Source organism: Furipterus horrens, unplaced genomic scaffold, assembly GCF_987537825.1.
Source record: "Furipterus horrens unplaced genomic scaffold, mFurHor1.1.pri manual_scaffold_2, whole genome shotgun sequence".
NCBI classification, from domain to species: domain Eukaryota; kingdom Metazoa; phylum Chordata; class Mammalia; order Chiroptera; family Furipteridae; genus Furipterus; species Furipterus horrens.
Window position 1 is genome coordinate 152,540,543 of NW_028327172.1, and position 12,004 is coordinate 152,552,546.

General features: G+C 38.5%; 1 protein-coding gene across 2 annotated transcripts in view; it reads left to right on the top strand.

Annotated features, from left to right (window-relative positions):
- Positions 1-12,004, top strand: part of ODAD2 (outer dynein arm docking complex subunit 2) — a 229,088-nt gene that overhangs the window by 62,522 nt on the left and 154,562 nt on the right. The gene's annotated exons all lie outside the window — the stretch shown is intronic.

The window sequence follows — 12,004 nt, forward strand, 5'->3', positions numbered from 1 at the left end:
ATCTTTTTCTGAACCAAGTTCCTTACATATTGTACAACGCACGATAAATCATGCTGGCCTCCTAATCCAAGTTATCCCCTTCTTTAGCTCCTCTGCATAGCTGCCGTATCATGAGTGGTCCCCACAAGTCCATACTTGCCCCCTCCAGCCAGGGGCCTCTTCAGTCAAAATGATTTAAAAATGTATTCAGTTCATGTTAGTCTTTCCCTACCTACCTTCCTCCCAAAACAACAACCCTTGAATAATATTTCCTATCAATCTTCAATAAAGACTAAAATTCTCAGCCTGGCCTATTGGCCCAGCTGGCTCTGTTGCCCGCCCGTCTCATCTCTGACTACTCTGCCGCCCTCTCTTTCGGTCCCAGTCACACTGGCCTTCTTTAGGGCTTCAACATGCTGTGCTTCACTCCACTGCAGGGCGTTTGCACATGCTCTGTCCTCTAACTGACATGCTTTTCATCACTTCCCTCTACCTCCAGGGGAAGCACCTGTTCCTTGTCCAGACCTCGGTCCCAGGCATACGTTCCTTGGGAAAACCTTTCCTGATGCCCTTGCCTGGCTTAAGGTCCCTATTATGAACTTCCATAGTCCCATGACTTATAGCAGTTCTCATACTTAATGTTTTCATGTGTTTGGATGGGCTTAAAAAAATTAAAATCTTTCTTCTCCACTAAATTGTGAGCTCCGTGAAGGCAAATACCATGTCTGTTTTTGTTTACCTCACATCTTAGGGGCCTAGCATTGGACTCAGTGAATAGTAATTCAGCAAAATTTTTTGAATGAAAATGATTTGAAGCAGCTTGCTTCTTGATTTGATCTTGAACATTCTCCATCTCAACTTAGTAAATGTTTATTCCTTATCAGCAATAAGGAGGCTGAGGAAAGTATTGTTTTGTATACTGAATAGTGTAATCCTTTTTTATTTCAAAGATTGTAGTTAAAACAATGAAAACATAATTTAGAAAAGTATCTTGTATTCATCTTGCCTTTCAAAAAGAAATTTTGAGAAAAAAGAGAGAAAGCAGCATTTATTCAACCTTTGTATGATTGAAAATTGATTGTGACAGTGAACAAATGCCTCCAGGTTGTAGAAGGGAATGTGAGCTGCAAAATATCTGTAGGGACAGAGCCAGGAGTTTACCTGACTAGAAGCAGGCGAAGGAAGACAACCAGCAAAAGAATTACATTAACTTAAGGAGTAGAAAAGCTTATTGGAAGCATTCTTCAGGACCCTTCAGAAGCTAGTAAAATAATATTTTACTATGTTTTCTCCAGCTCTTAAAATGTCACAAATGCAAATACATGATAAAATGTGAAAATAAGGATTGGCAACTAATTACATTCTCAGGGGAGATTTCACTAGAAAAGGACCATGTTTGTACTGCCTCTCCACAGTTAGATGTTTATGGCATTTGGTAAAGGAGAATGAACATTTGAAAATCCTTTGACATAGCTGGTATTTAAAGGATAGCAATTGGCTAACATTTGTGGCTCTGTATGTTGAATATTTTGGCTCCAATCCTCTGGTATTCATTCTGAAAGATTTATAATCCTTCGGGGAGTGTGGTCAGTGACAAGGGTAGAACTAAATCCTGAAATGTGGAAAAACTAACTTTCCCTAATATAAAACTGTTCTTAAAAAAAGCCCTCAAGTCTATGACTATGTTTCCAGATTTTCTGAAAAAGCTCTTGATTTACAGAAATTTCTTTTCTATAAGGATCTAACTTTTAATGATACATGTAAATTTTCCATCTTTTGGCTTCAAAAATGGCCTAGAGATAATTCAGAAAAATATATAATCTTACCTTTTGGGCATCTGTTGCAGTCCCATGACTTTTAAAAAATGTATTCCATTGGTTATAGTATAAATAATGAAATAAAGTTCAAAGGCTGGAAATAGTCTAGAAGAGAAAAATTGAGAGACCTTGAAATGAAATAGGAAACGACGATTGTGCTGAGTGTGTAACGGATAAAATTGCTACCAAAGAAAATATAGTGCAAGACTAACAGTCAAGAAGGTCCTCGGTCATTCACAGCTGAGAATGTCAGGGCAATACATACTTCTTCCGAGAGCTGGGCCTCTGGTGGGAGACTCTCTTGGCTTGACTGAGGCATGACACGCTGTCTGACGTCCTCTTGTTTTCCAGTCATGCTTGAGTCTGAAGCCACTACCTAAAGAGCTCTCTATCTAAAGTTCTTGGTTTGCATTTTCAAACTTTTAATGTAGGAACCCAGTGCTGTTCCTTCAGATACCCTAGGGGACTTTCTGGATCCTTTTAGCCATTTAAATTTAGAAGAAGAGCCTTGATTAATGAATTGTTTTTATCTTACTCACTTTGCTTTTTTTCTACATTATTTTCTTAATTATGGTTAGCACATAGAGTCTTCTTACGGTTTACAAAATATCTGCCTTTCGTTTTTCTAAAAGAGGCACCATAAATGTTAACATGTGATGGTCCTGTGCCCCTAAAACAAAGGAGTTTACAAAGCTGACAGTAGTACCTAGATGACTTATTATTTTATGTTTCAACACCAATGGTGGGAGACTTGATGGTGGTACAATTTCTCTTGATATTGAGAAAAGGACATAAGAGCTGCAAGAACAAAACTTATTATTTTAAGTGTAAATAATACAAGTCAGGCTCTTGTCATTCCAAATTTAATTTTGAATGTAGAGGACATCCTAGATTACCCAGAAGGAAAGTTAGTATAAAAATGGAAACAGTCAGAGTGTCACCACAGGATAGTGTGGTTCATGACATCTTTAGAAATATGGAAGGAATTTTCTGGACATGAGTACGAGGAAAGGTTAAACTGTTCCATCTTCCCTTTTGATGCTTGCCCTTTGATAGTACCATTTCAGTTTCTTATTTAAAAAGTAACATATTGTGTTGAATTTACAAGAGAATTTGTGTACTAGCATGTGTATGATATGGACAGGGTTGGGCAGCTTAAATGTAATTTTCTTTTTTGTGCTACGTCCATATATTACATATATGCATATATGTATCAGATATAGTAAATGAAAATAAACATAATTTGTAGTGAGAAAGATTTATTTGAGATCATTGGTGCTATTTTTTTTTCCTTTCTATTGAATTTATTGGGGTGACACTGAACAAAATTATACAGGTTTCAGGCGCACAATTCCACAACACATCATTTGTACACTCTATTGGGTGTTCACCACCCCGAGTCAGGTCTCCTTCCATCACCATCATCCCCTATACCCTTCTCCTTCTCCACCTCCCTTCAGGCCCCCTCACTCTAGCAATCCCCACACTGTTTTCTGTGTCCATGACTTTTTTTTCTCTCTCTTTTTTTTTTTTGCTTAATCCCTACATCCAGACCCCTTCGCCCTGACAGCTGTCAACTTGCTCTCTATCTGTGAGTCTTTTATAATTTTGCTCCATAGTTCATTTTCTTCATAAATTTCCACATATGAATGAATGAAATATGTTACTTGTCTTTCTCTGACTGGCTTATTTCACTTAGCATAATACCCTGAAGGTCCATCCACGCTGTCACAAAGGCAAAGATTTCCATCTTTTTTTTTATGGCCAAGTAGTATTCCATTGTGTAAATGTAGCACAGCTTTTTTCATCCATGCATCTACTGGCAAACACTTGGGCTGCTTCCAAATCTTGGCAATTATAAATAACACTGCAATGAAATTAGGGGTGCATATATTCATTGGAACTAGTGTTTCAGGTTTCTTTAGTTATATTCTGAGAAGTAAAATCACTGAGTCATAAGACAGTTCAATGTTTAATTTTTTGAGGTAATTCCATACTGCTTTCCACAGTGTACCAACCTGCATTCCCACCAACAGTTCAAGAGGGTTCCCTTTTCTCCACATCCTCACCAACACTTACTGTTAGTTGATTTATTGATGATACCCACTCTGACAGGTGTGAGGTGAAATCTCATTGTTGTTTTAATTTGTATTTCTCTGATGGTAAGTGATGATGAGCATCTTTTCATATGTTCTGGCCATCTCCATGTCCTCTTTGGAAAAGTGTCTATTCAGGTCCTCTGCCCATTTTTAAAATTAGATTGTTTATTTTCTCTGGTTTTGAGTTTTATAAGTTCTTTATAAATTTTAGATGTTAACCCCTCATCAGTCCCTGGCTGGTTTGGCTCAGTGGATTGAGCGTCGGCCTGTGAGCTAAGTGTCGCTGGTTCGATCTTCCAGTCAGGGCACATCAGAGAAGGAAAACTCTGACTCCAAAAAACCTCCGCTGCCTTGCGGCATACCTCTTCAGGGGAAAGGCTAAGGGAGTAAACCCCGACAGAAAATCCGGAGCCGGAGTCCCTAAGGCGGTTTGACGTTGTAGTCAACACCGGCAACTCCTGCGGCGCACCTGAAGCCAAGCTGTATTGACTCCGTCTTTCCCTTGGACCCTTCAGCTGCGAAGAGAGGGGGGGTCTGCTGCATGGGCAACAGCAGACCCTCCATATCACCCTGCCCAGGCTCTGTAGCTTCAGCTTCACTGGAGAGGACACTCCAGCGTCATCGCAAGATGTCGATTTAACACGGGAGGAGACAGATACCATGTCACTCCCGAGTCGGACTGCACAGCCATTCTCGGCGGTGCAGATAGACTCTTAAGAAGCTACACCATCGTCTCTCGAGACGGACGGCTGCCGACGACGAACCCCTCATCAGATGTATAATTGGCAAACATGTTTTCCAATTCAGTGGGTTGTCTTTTCATTTTGTTGATAGGTTCATTTGCTGTGCAAAAACTTCTTAGTTTGATGTAGTCCCATTTGTTTACTTTTTCTTTTGTTTCACTTGCCCAAGGAGATACATAAGAAAATATCTTGCTACAAGAAATGTCCAAGATACTTCTGCCTAAATTTTCTTCTATTATTTTTATGGTTTTGAGTCTAATGTTTAAGTCAATCCATTTTGAGTTTATTCTTGTGTACAGTATAAGAAGGTGGTCTAGTTTCATTTTTAATGTACCTGGCTAATATTCCAAACACCATTTATTGAGTAGACTCTCTTTACCTTATTGTGCGTTTTTGCCTCCTTTATCAATTATTAATTGACTACAAAGGTGTGGGTTTATTTCTGGGATCTCTATTCTGTTCCATTGATCTATATATCTGTTTTTATGCTAGTATCATGCTGTTTTGATTACTATGGCTTTGTAATATAGTTTAATGTGAGGTAGCATGATTCCTCCAACTTATTCTTCTTTCTCAAGATACTGCTGCTATTCTGGTTTGAGTGTGTGTGTTTGTGTGTGTGTGTGGTTCCATATAAGTTTTTGGAATACAGTCATACCTCAGTACTGGTCAGCTTAAGAATTCTTCAAACCCTGTACTTGTCGCATTTTGATGAGAAAAAAAGTGTTTCAGCACTCAGTGCTTGCTTGGGACTTGTCACTTGTTAGAACTTGTATGAGTCATGACTCTGCCCTGCAAGAGAAAATGCTTCATTGTTTGGTACTCATTGGTTTCAGCATTTGTCATACATTCTGGAACAAATTATATTAATGATGAGTATCAAGGTACCACTTATGTAAAGTTCTAGTTCTGTGAAATAAACCATTAGTATCTTGATAGGAATTGCTTCAAATCTGTGGGTTGCTTTGGGTATAACAGACATTTTAATGATGTTAATTCTTCTTATACATGAACATGGTATATTCTTCCACTTATTTATATCTTCTTTAATTTCTTTCTCCAGTGTCTTATGAATTTCTGAGTACAGGTCTTTTATCTCCTCAGTTAAATTTAATCCTAGGTATTTCATTGCTCTTAAAGCAATTGGAAATGGAATTGTTTTCTTACTTTCCCTTTTTGTTAGTTCATTATTGGTACATAAAAAGGCAATTGATTTCTGGATATTTATTTTGTTTTCTGCTAATTTACTGAGTCTACTTATCAGTTCTAATAGTTTTTTGGTGGAATCTTTAGGGTTCTCTAAATATAGTATAAGGTCACTTGCAAATAATTACAGTTTTACTTCTTCCTTTCCAATTGGATGCCTTTTATTTCTTCTTCTATGATTGCTGTGGATATAACTTCTAGTACTATGTTGAATAAGAGTGGTGAAAGCAGATATCCCTGTCTTGTTCCATACCTTAAGTTCTCGAGAATGCTTGTAGTTTTTGCTCATTGAATATGGTGTAGGCTGCGGGTTTGTCATATATGGCCTTTATTATGTTCTGGTGTGTTCCCTGTCTTCCCACTCTCCTGAGACCTTTTTATCATGAGGGTGCTGGGTTTTATCAAATATGTTTTCTGAATCTATTGATATAATCTTTTTTTTTTTTTTTTTTTTTTTAGTGCAAACACCTTTTTCGCTGTAGGTTTTAATGGAAAGGGTTGGTGAACTAGTGGGATTCCTTCCCAAGGGCATGCTGGAACATGGAAAGTGATGCAGGAGAAACCAGGAATCCTTCCTTGGGCAACGGAGGTTAAGATTCTTGTGATGAAAGATACAGATAAGCGTTTATAAAAGCTTTTCAGTTTCCTCATTAAAGCTGAAGTCACACACTAGAGACAGGTGGTCTGAAGGATAATGGAAGGATGGTAGCCGGTTGGGTCCAATCTGTTCTTCCGTGAGCAAATCAAGAGCCGACCTCACACTCAGGGCATGCTGAGAATACCAGATGTAGTCCAGGGTCACCCAAATATGTTTATTGTTTTGAGAGAGAGAGGAAGGGGAGAAGGAGAGAGAGAGATACATTGATATGAGTGAGAAACATTGATTGGCTGATGGGGGATGAAACCCACAACCTAGGTATGTTCCTTGACCAGGAATTGAACCTACAACATTTTGTTGTATAGGGTGATGCTCCAAACAACTCAGCCACCTGGCCAGGGAAATCCTGTAGTTTTTAATCCTTCATTTTGTTTATGTGTTGTATCATGTTAATTGATTTGCAGATGTTGTATCAACCTTGTACCTCTGGAATTAATCCCACTTGATCATGGTGTATGATTTTTTAAATGTATTGCTGGATCCAGTTTGCTAATAGTTTGTTGAGGATTTTAGCACCTATGTTCATCAGAGATATTGGTCTATAATTTTCTTTCTCTGTAATGTTTTATCTGGTTTTGGAATTACTATGTTGCTGGCTTCATAAAAAGAGCTTGTGAATATTCCCTCCTTTTGAAATTTTGGAATAGTTTGAGAAGGATTCATGTTACTTCATCCTTGAATGTTTGGTAAAATTCACCTGTGAAGGAAGCCATTTGGTACAAGACTTGTTCATTGGGAGTTTTTGATTACTGCTTCAATTTCACTAGGTGTAATCTGTCTATTCAGATTTTCTAGTTCTTCCTGATTCAGTTTTAGAATTCAGTTCTCAGAATTTATCCATTTTGTTCAGATTGTACATTTTGTTGGCATATAGTTGTTCGTAATTTTTCTTATAATCCTTTGTATTTTTTGTGTGTCAGTTGTTACTTTTCTTTCATTTTTATTTTATTTATTTGGATCCTCTCTCTCTCTCTCTTTTTTTTTTTTTTGTCATCAGTCTTATTAAAGGTGTGTCAATCCTGTTTACATTTTCAAAGAATCAGCTCTTGGATTCATTACTCTTTTGCATTGTTATTTTAGACTCTGTTTTTATTTCTGCTCTGATATTATTTCATTCTTTTTACTCATTTTGGGCTTGCTTGTTCTTTTTCCACTTCCTTTAAGTGTAAAGTTAATTGTTTGCTTGAAAATTTTTTTTGTTTCATGAGATAAGCCTGTAATTCTTTGAATTTCCCTCTTAGGACTGCTTTCCCTGTGTCCCACAGATTTTGGATTGTTGTATTATCATTTTTATTTGTTCCAAGGTATCTTTTGATTTCTTCCTTGATTTCATTGTTACCCATTCATTGTTGAGTGACATTTTATTTAGCCTCCATATCTTTGTGTGTTTTTCATAGTTTTCTTTCTTTTTTGTTGTTGTTATTGATTTCTAGTTTTATACCATTGTGATCAGAGAAGATGCTTGATGTGATTTCAATCTGCAGGTATTTATTAAGACTTGTTTTGTGTTCTAACATGTGGTCTCTCCTAGAAAAAATTCCATGTGCACTTGAAAAGTATGTGTATCTGCTGCTTTGGGATGAAATGCTCTGAAGATATCAGTTAAATCCAACTGATTTAGTGTGTCATTTAAGGCTGTTCCTTGTTGATTTACTGTGGAAGATCTACTCCTTGATGTCAATGGGGTGTTAAAATCCTGTAATAGGACTGTATTACTGTCAGTCTTCCCATTTGCCTTACATGTTTGAGGTGCTCCTGTGTTGGGTGCATATATATTTACGAGGGTTTATATCCTCTTGTTGGATTGTTCCCTTTATCATTATGTAGTGTTCTTCTTTGTCTCTTACTATAGCCTTTATTTTAAAGTCTATTTGTCAGATGTAAGTGTTGATACCCTTGCTTTTATTGTTTCCATTTGCATGAAATATCTTTTTCTATCCTTTTACTTTTAGTCTCTGTCTATCTTTCATTCTTAGGTGGGTCTCTTGTGAAAAGCATATATATGGTTCATGTTTTCTTATCCATTTTGCTACCCTCTGTCTTCTTATTGGAACATTTAAGCCACTTACAATACATTTAAAGTGATTATACATATTTATTGCCATTTTAATCTTTTCACTATGTTTCTCTCTTTATTCCTTCTTTTCTTTTTCATCTTATTTTTCTTCTTCTTTCTTTTTCTCTTCCTTCTGCTCCTGAAAGGAGGCCCTTTAAGATTTCTTGTAATTCTGCTTTGTGGTACCAAATTCCTTTAGCTTTTTTTAATCTGGGAAGATTTTTATTTCGCCTTAATTTTAAATGATAGCCTTGCTGGGTAAAGTAGTCTTGGGTGTAGGTTTTTGCTTTTCATCACTTGGAATATTTCATACCATTCTCTTCTGGCCTGAAATGTTTCTGTTGAGAAATTAGATGACAGTTATATGGAAGTTCCCTTGCAGGTAACTGTATTTCTCTTGTGGTTTTAAGATTCTCCCTTGTCTTTAAGCTTTGCCATTTTAATTGTGATGTGTCTTGGTGTGAGCCTCTTTGGGTCATCTTGTTTGGGACTCTGTGCTTCATGGCCTTGTGTGGCATTCTTTGTTCACCAGGTGAGGGATGTTTTCAATCATTATTTCTTCAAGTAGGTTCTCAATCTCTTGCTCACTCTCTTCTCCTTTTGGAATCTCCATGATGCAGATGTTTTTATGCTTCATGTTGTCCCATAGGTCCCTTAAGGCTTAAAATATCCTCATTTTTTTAATTCTTTTTTTTTTTCTGCTCTGATTGTTTTTGTTTGTTTGTTTGTTTTCTGCCTTATTTTCCCAATCACTGATTAGAGCCTCTGTTTCATCCAACTTACTGTTTCTTCCTTCCAGTGTATTTTTCATTTCTGATTGGTCCTTTTTTATTGTTTCTGTGTCCTTTTTCATGATATTGAGCATTCTTATAACCATTACTTTGAACTCTACACCTGATAAATTGCTTGCCTCCATTCCATTGAGCTCTTTTTCTAGGGATTTCTCCAGTTCTTTCACTTGGGGCCTTTGTTGTTGTTGTTGTTCTTTTATCTCACCATTTTAGCTTTCTCTTTGTGTTTTTGTATGTATTAGATAGATCTGCTATGACTCCCAGTCTTCATGGAATAACCTTCTGTAGTAGGTGTCCTGTGGGGTCCAGTGGTGCAGTCTTCTTGATTACCTGACCTGGCTGCTCCAGGAATGTCCCCTGTGTGGGTTAAGTGGGCCCACCTGTTGTAATTGAGTCTTGATTGCTATTGGCCCATCTGTACATATTGATCCTCAGACTGGCTGACTGTGAGGCTCAACCTGGAACACTGTGTGTGAGCTGCTGTGCAGGTGCTGATCATACGATGCAGAATTCACCTCTGTAGGGTTCATTGCCAGCTGAGGTCTCCTTTTCTATGCTGCTTGTGAAGCTTATTGGATCCTCCTCTGATATTTTCTAAAGCTGGACATTGGGTGTATTTGTTCTGGGCCTCTTGGGAGGGACTCTGGTGCAGGCCAATGTAAGATGCTGCCTCTGCCTGGCCCTTGCCAATCTGTTTGGAGCTACCAGGGATCCTCAGTTTATGGCTGCCTTTGTTTGTCCTGGGTGCGTGTGGAAAGGACCCTCTTGCACACCAAGGCTGGCTTTTACCACCACCAGACCAGATAGCAGGTCTGCAAAAATCCTAAGGCACCTAGACAAGAGCTGTCTCTGTCTGCCTCCTCAGCTGGCTGCCTGTTAGGCTCAGTCACTGAAAGAGCCTCTGTCTGTATTCCCCAGAAGGATGTGAGCTCCACATGGTGGGGCAAGTGGGAGACCAGTGTCAGGCTCTTCTTTCTTCCAGGCTGATGCTTATGGAGGGGAGTACTCCATCCAAGAAAGATGGCGTCTGCTGTGTGGGAGAGTGACTCAGCGCAGAGATTCTGGTGACTATCCCTTTAACTGTCTCTCAAGAACTACAAACCCCAGACTCACCTCATCCAACTCTAGTATGCTCTGCCCTTCTTCTGCGGGAGGCCAGGGTGAATGGCTGTGAATCAGCTTTTGTGCATTGGCCCTTCAAAAGGGTAGCTATGTTTGTAGAGGATTCCCACCTCTCCCTGGTGGACAGAAACCTTGCTGCTTCTCACATCAGATGTTATATGGGCACCTCTTCCCAGCTTTGTGCTAGGGCTCTTCATGGGGATCCCCTCTTAGCTGAGATATCCCTCTAGAACCTCAGCCACCGCCTGTGGGAATAGGGCCAATCTTTTTGTGTCCCCATCCTTCCTATGAATCTTGATGTGGCTTCTGTAAATCCTTAGTTATGACTTCTATTCAGCTAGTCTTCAGCTGGTTACTTTGGACGATTATTCTATATTTTAGCTGGAATTCCAGTTTGGTCCTGGGATGAGGTGAGTGTAGCTTCCACCTGCTCTGCTGCCATCTTGTATCCTCTAAATCTTGAGGTGCACAGAGCAGAACATCTGGAAGCTGACCACACTGAGAAGGTTCTGAGGAGCTGAAGTTCCCTGGAGCCTTCAAGCCTTCCCATCATGACTGCTTCTTTGAGGGTCACCATACTGCCCTCTGGGATCCTTATTCCTGCTGCTGATAGTGTAGATCTTAGCAAATTCGGCATGTGATTTTTCTCTTTTTTTATTAAGTTGAGGACTTTCACCTTTTCATATAAAGAAGGCACTTTCACAGCTTCTCTTTGGCAAAAACAAATATTCAACAACACTACTCATGTGCTTTGGGGACATTATAGTTTAAAATAACAGTTAAAAGTTACTTGAACATATTCACTGAGACACCTCAACAACTGACTATGAAGTTAGTACTGTGTTTCAAGGTAGAAAACCAAGGCTGTCTTTTATGAGCACCTTTTACAAAATAGTTTATTTTTAGCTTTTGTGTCTTCTGAACTATTTTAGTGCTTATACTGTAACTCTTATTTATTGACCAGTCTTAATAGCAATAGAAATAATATGTACTGTGATATGTTCTTCAGAAGATATTCAGGAATTAATGATCAGTGGACATTGCTTAAGAGATTCTGCAACAAATTCTGATTTTATGTCCTGGCAGGTCAGTTTCACTGATCAACATTAATTAAAAAAATATCTCACAGATAGTTTTATCTCAAAGGAACAGTTCTCCACTACTCTACATGTATTGATTGATTTTCATGATTCTCAAGACTGGGCCAGCAGTTTGCTCATGACAGTGAAGCTTTGTCTTTTTATCCTTCAGCAACCCATCGTGTCATCACCAGTTAACAGAATTTCCTCCTCTTTTGCAACCCCACAGTCCTTATTCCACCTTCTCTCCTTCTCAACATGAATTGTTTTACTGCCTCTCACGTGGTTTCCTCTCCAGGTATATACACATGTACATACACAAGAACATAAGTAAATCTGTGTGAATAATTTTCAAACATGGTTTGCATGGCACAGTATATTGCTCAAGAACTATAGGAACCACCTGTTACCTCTACATAAAACTTATTTTCTTCAGTTGCTCTATCAAAGCTTG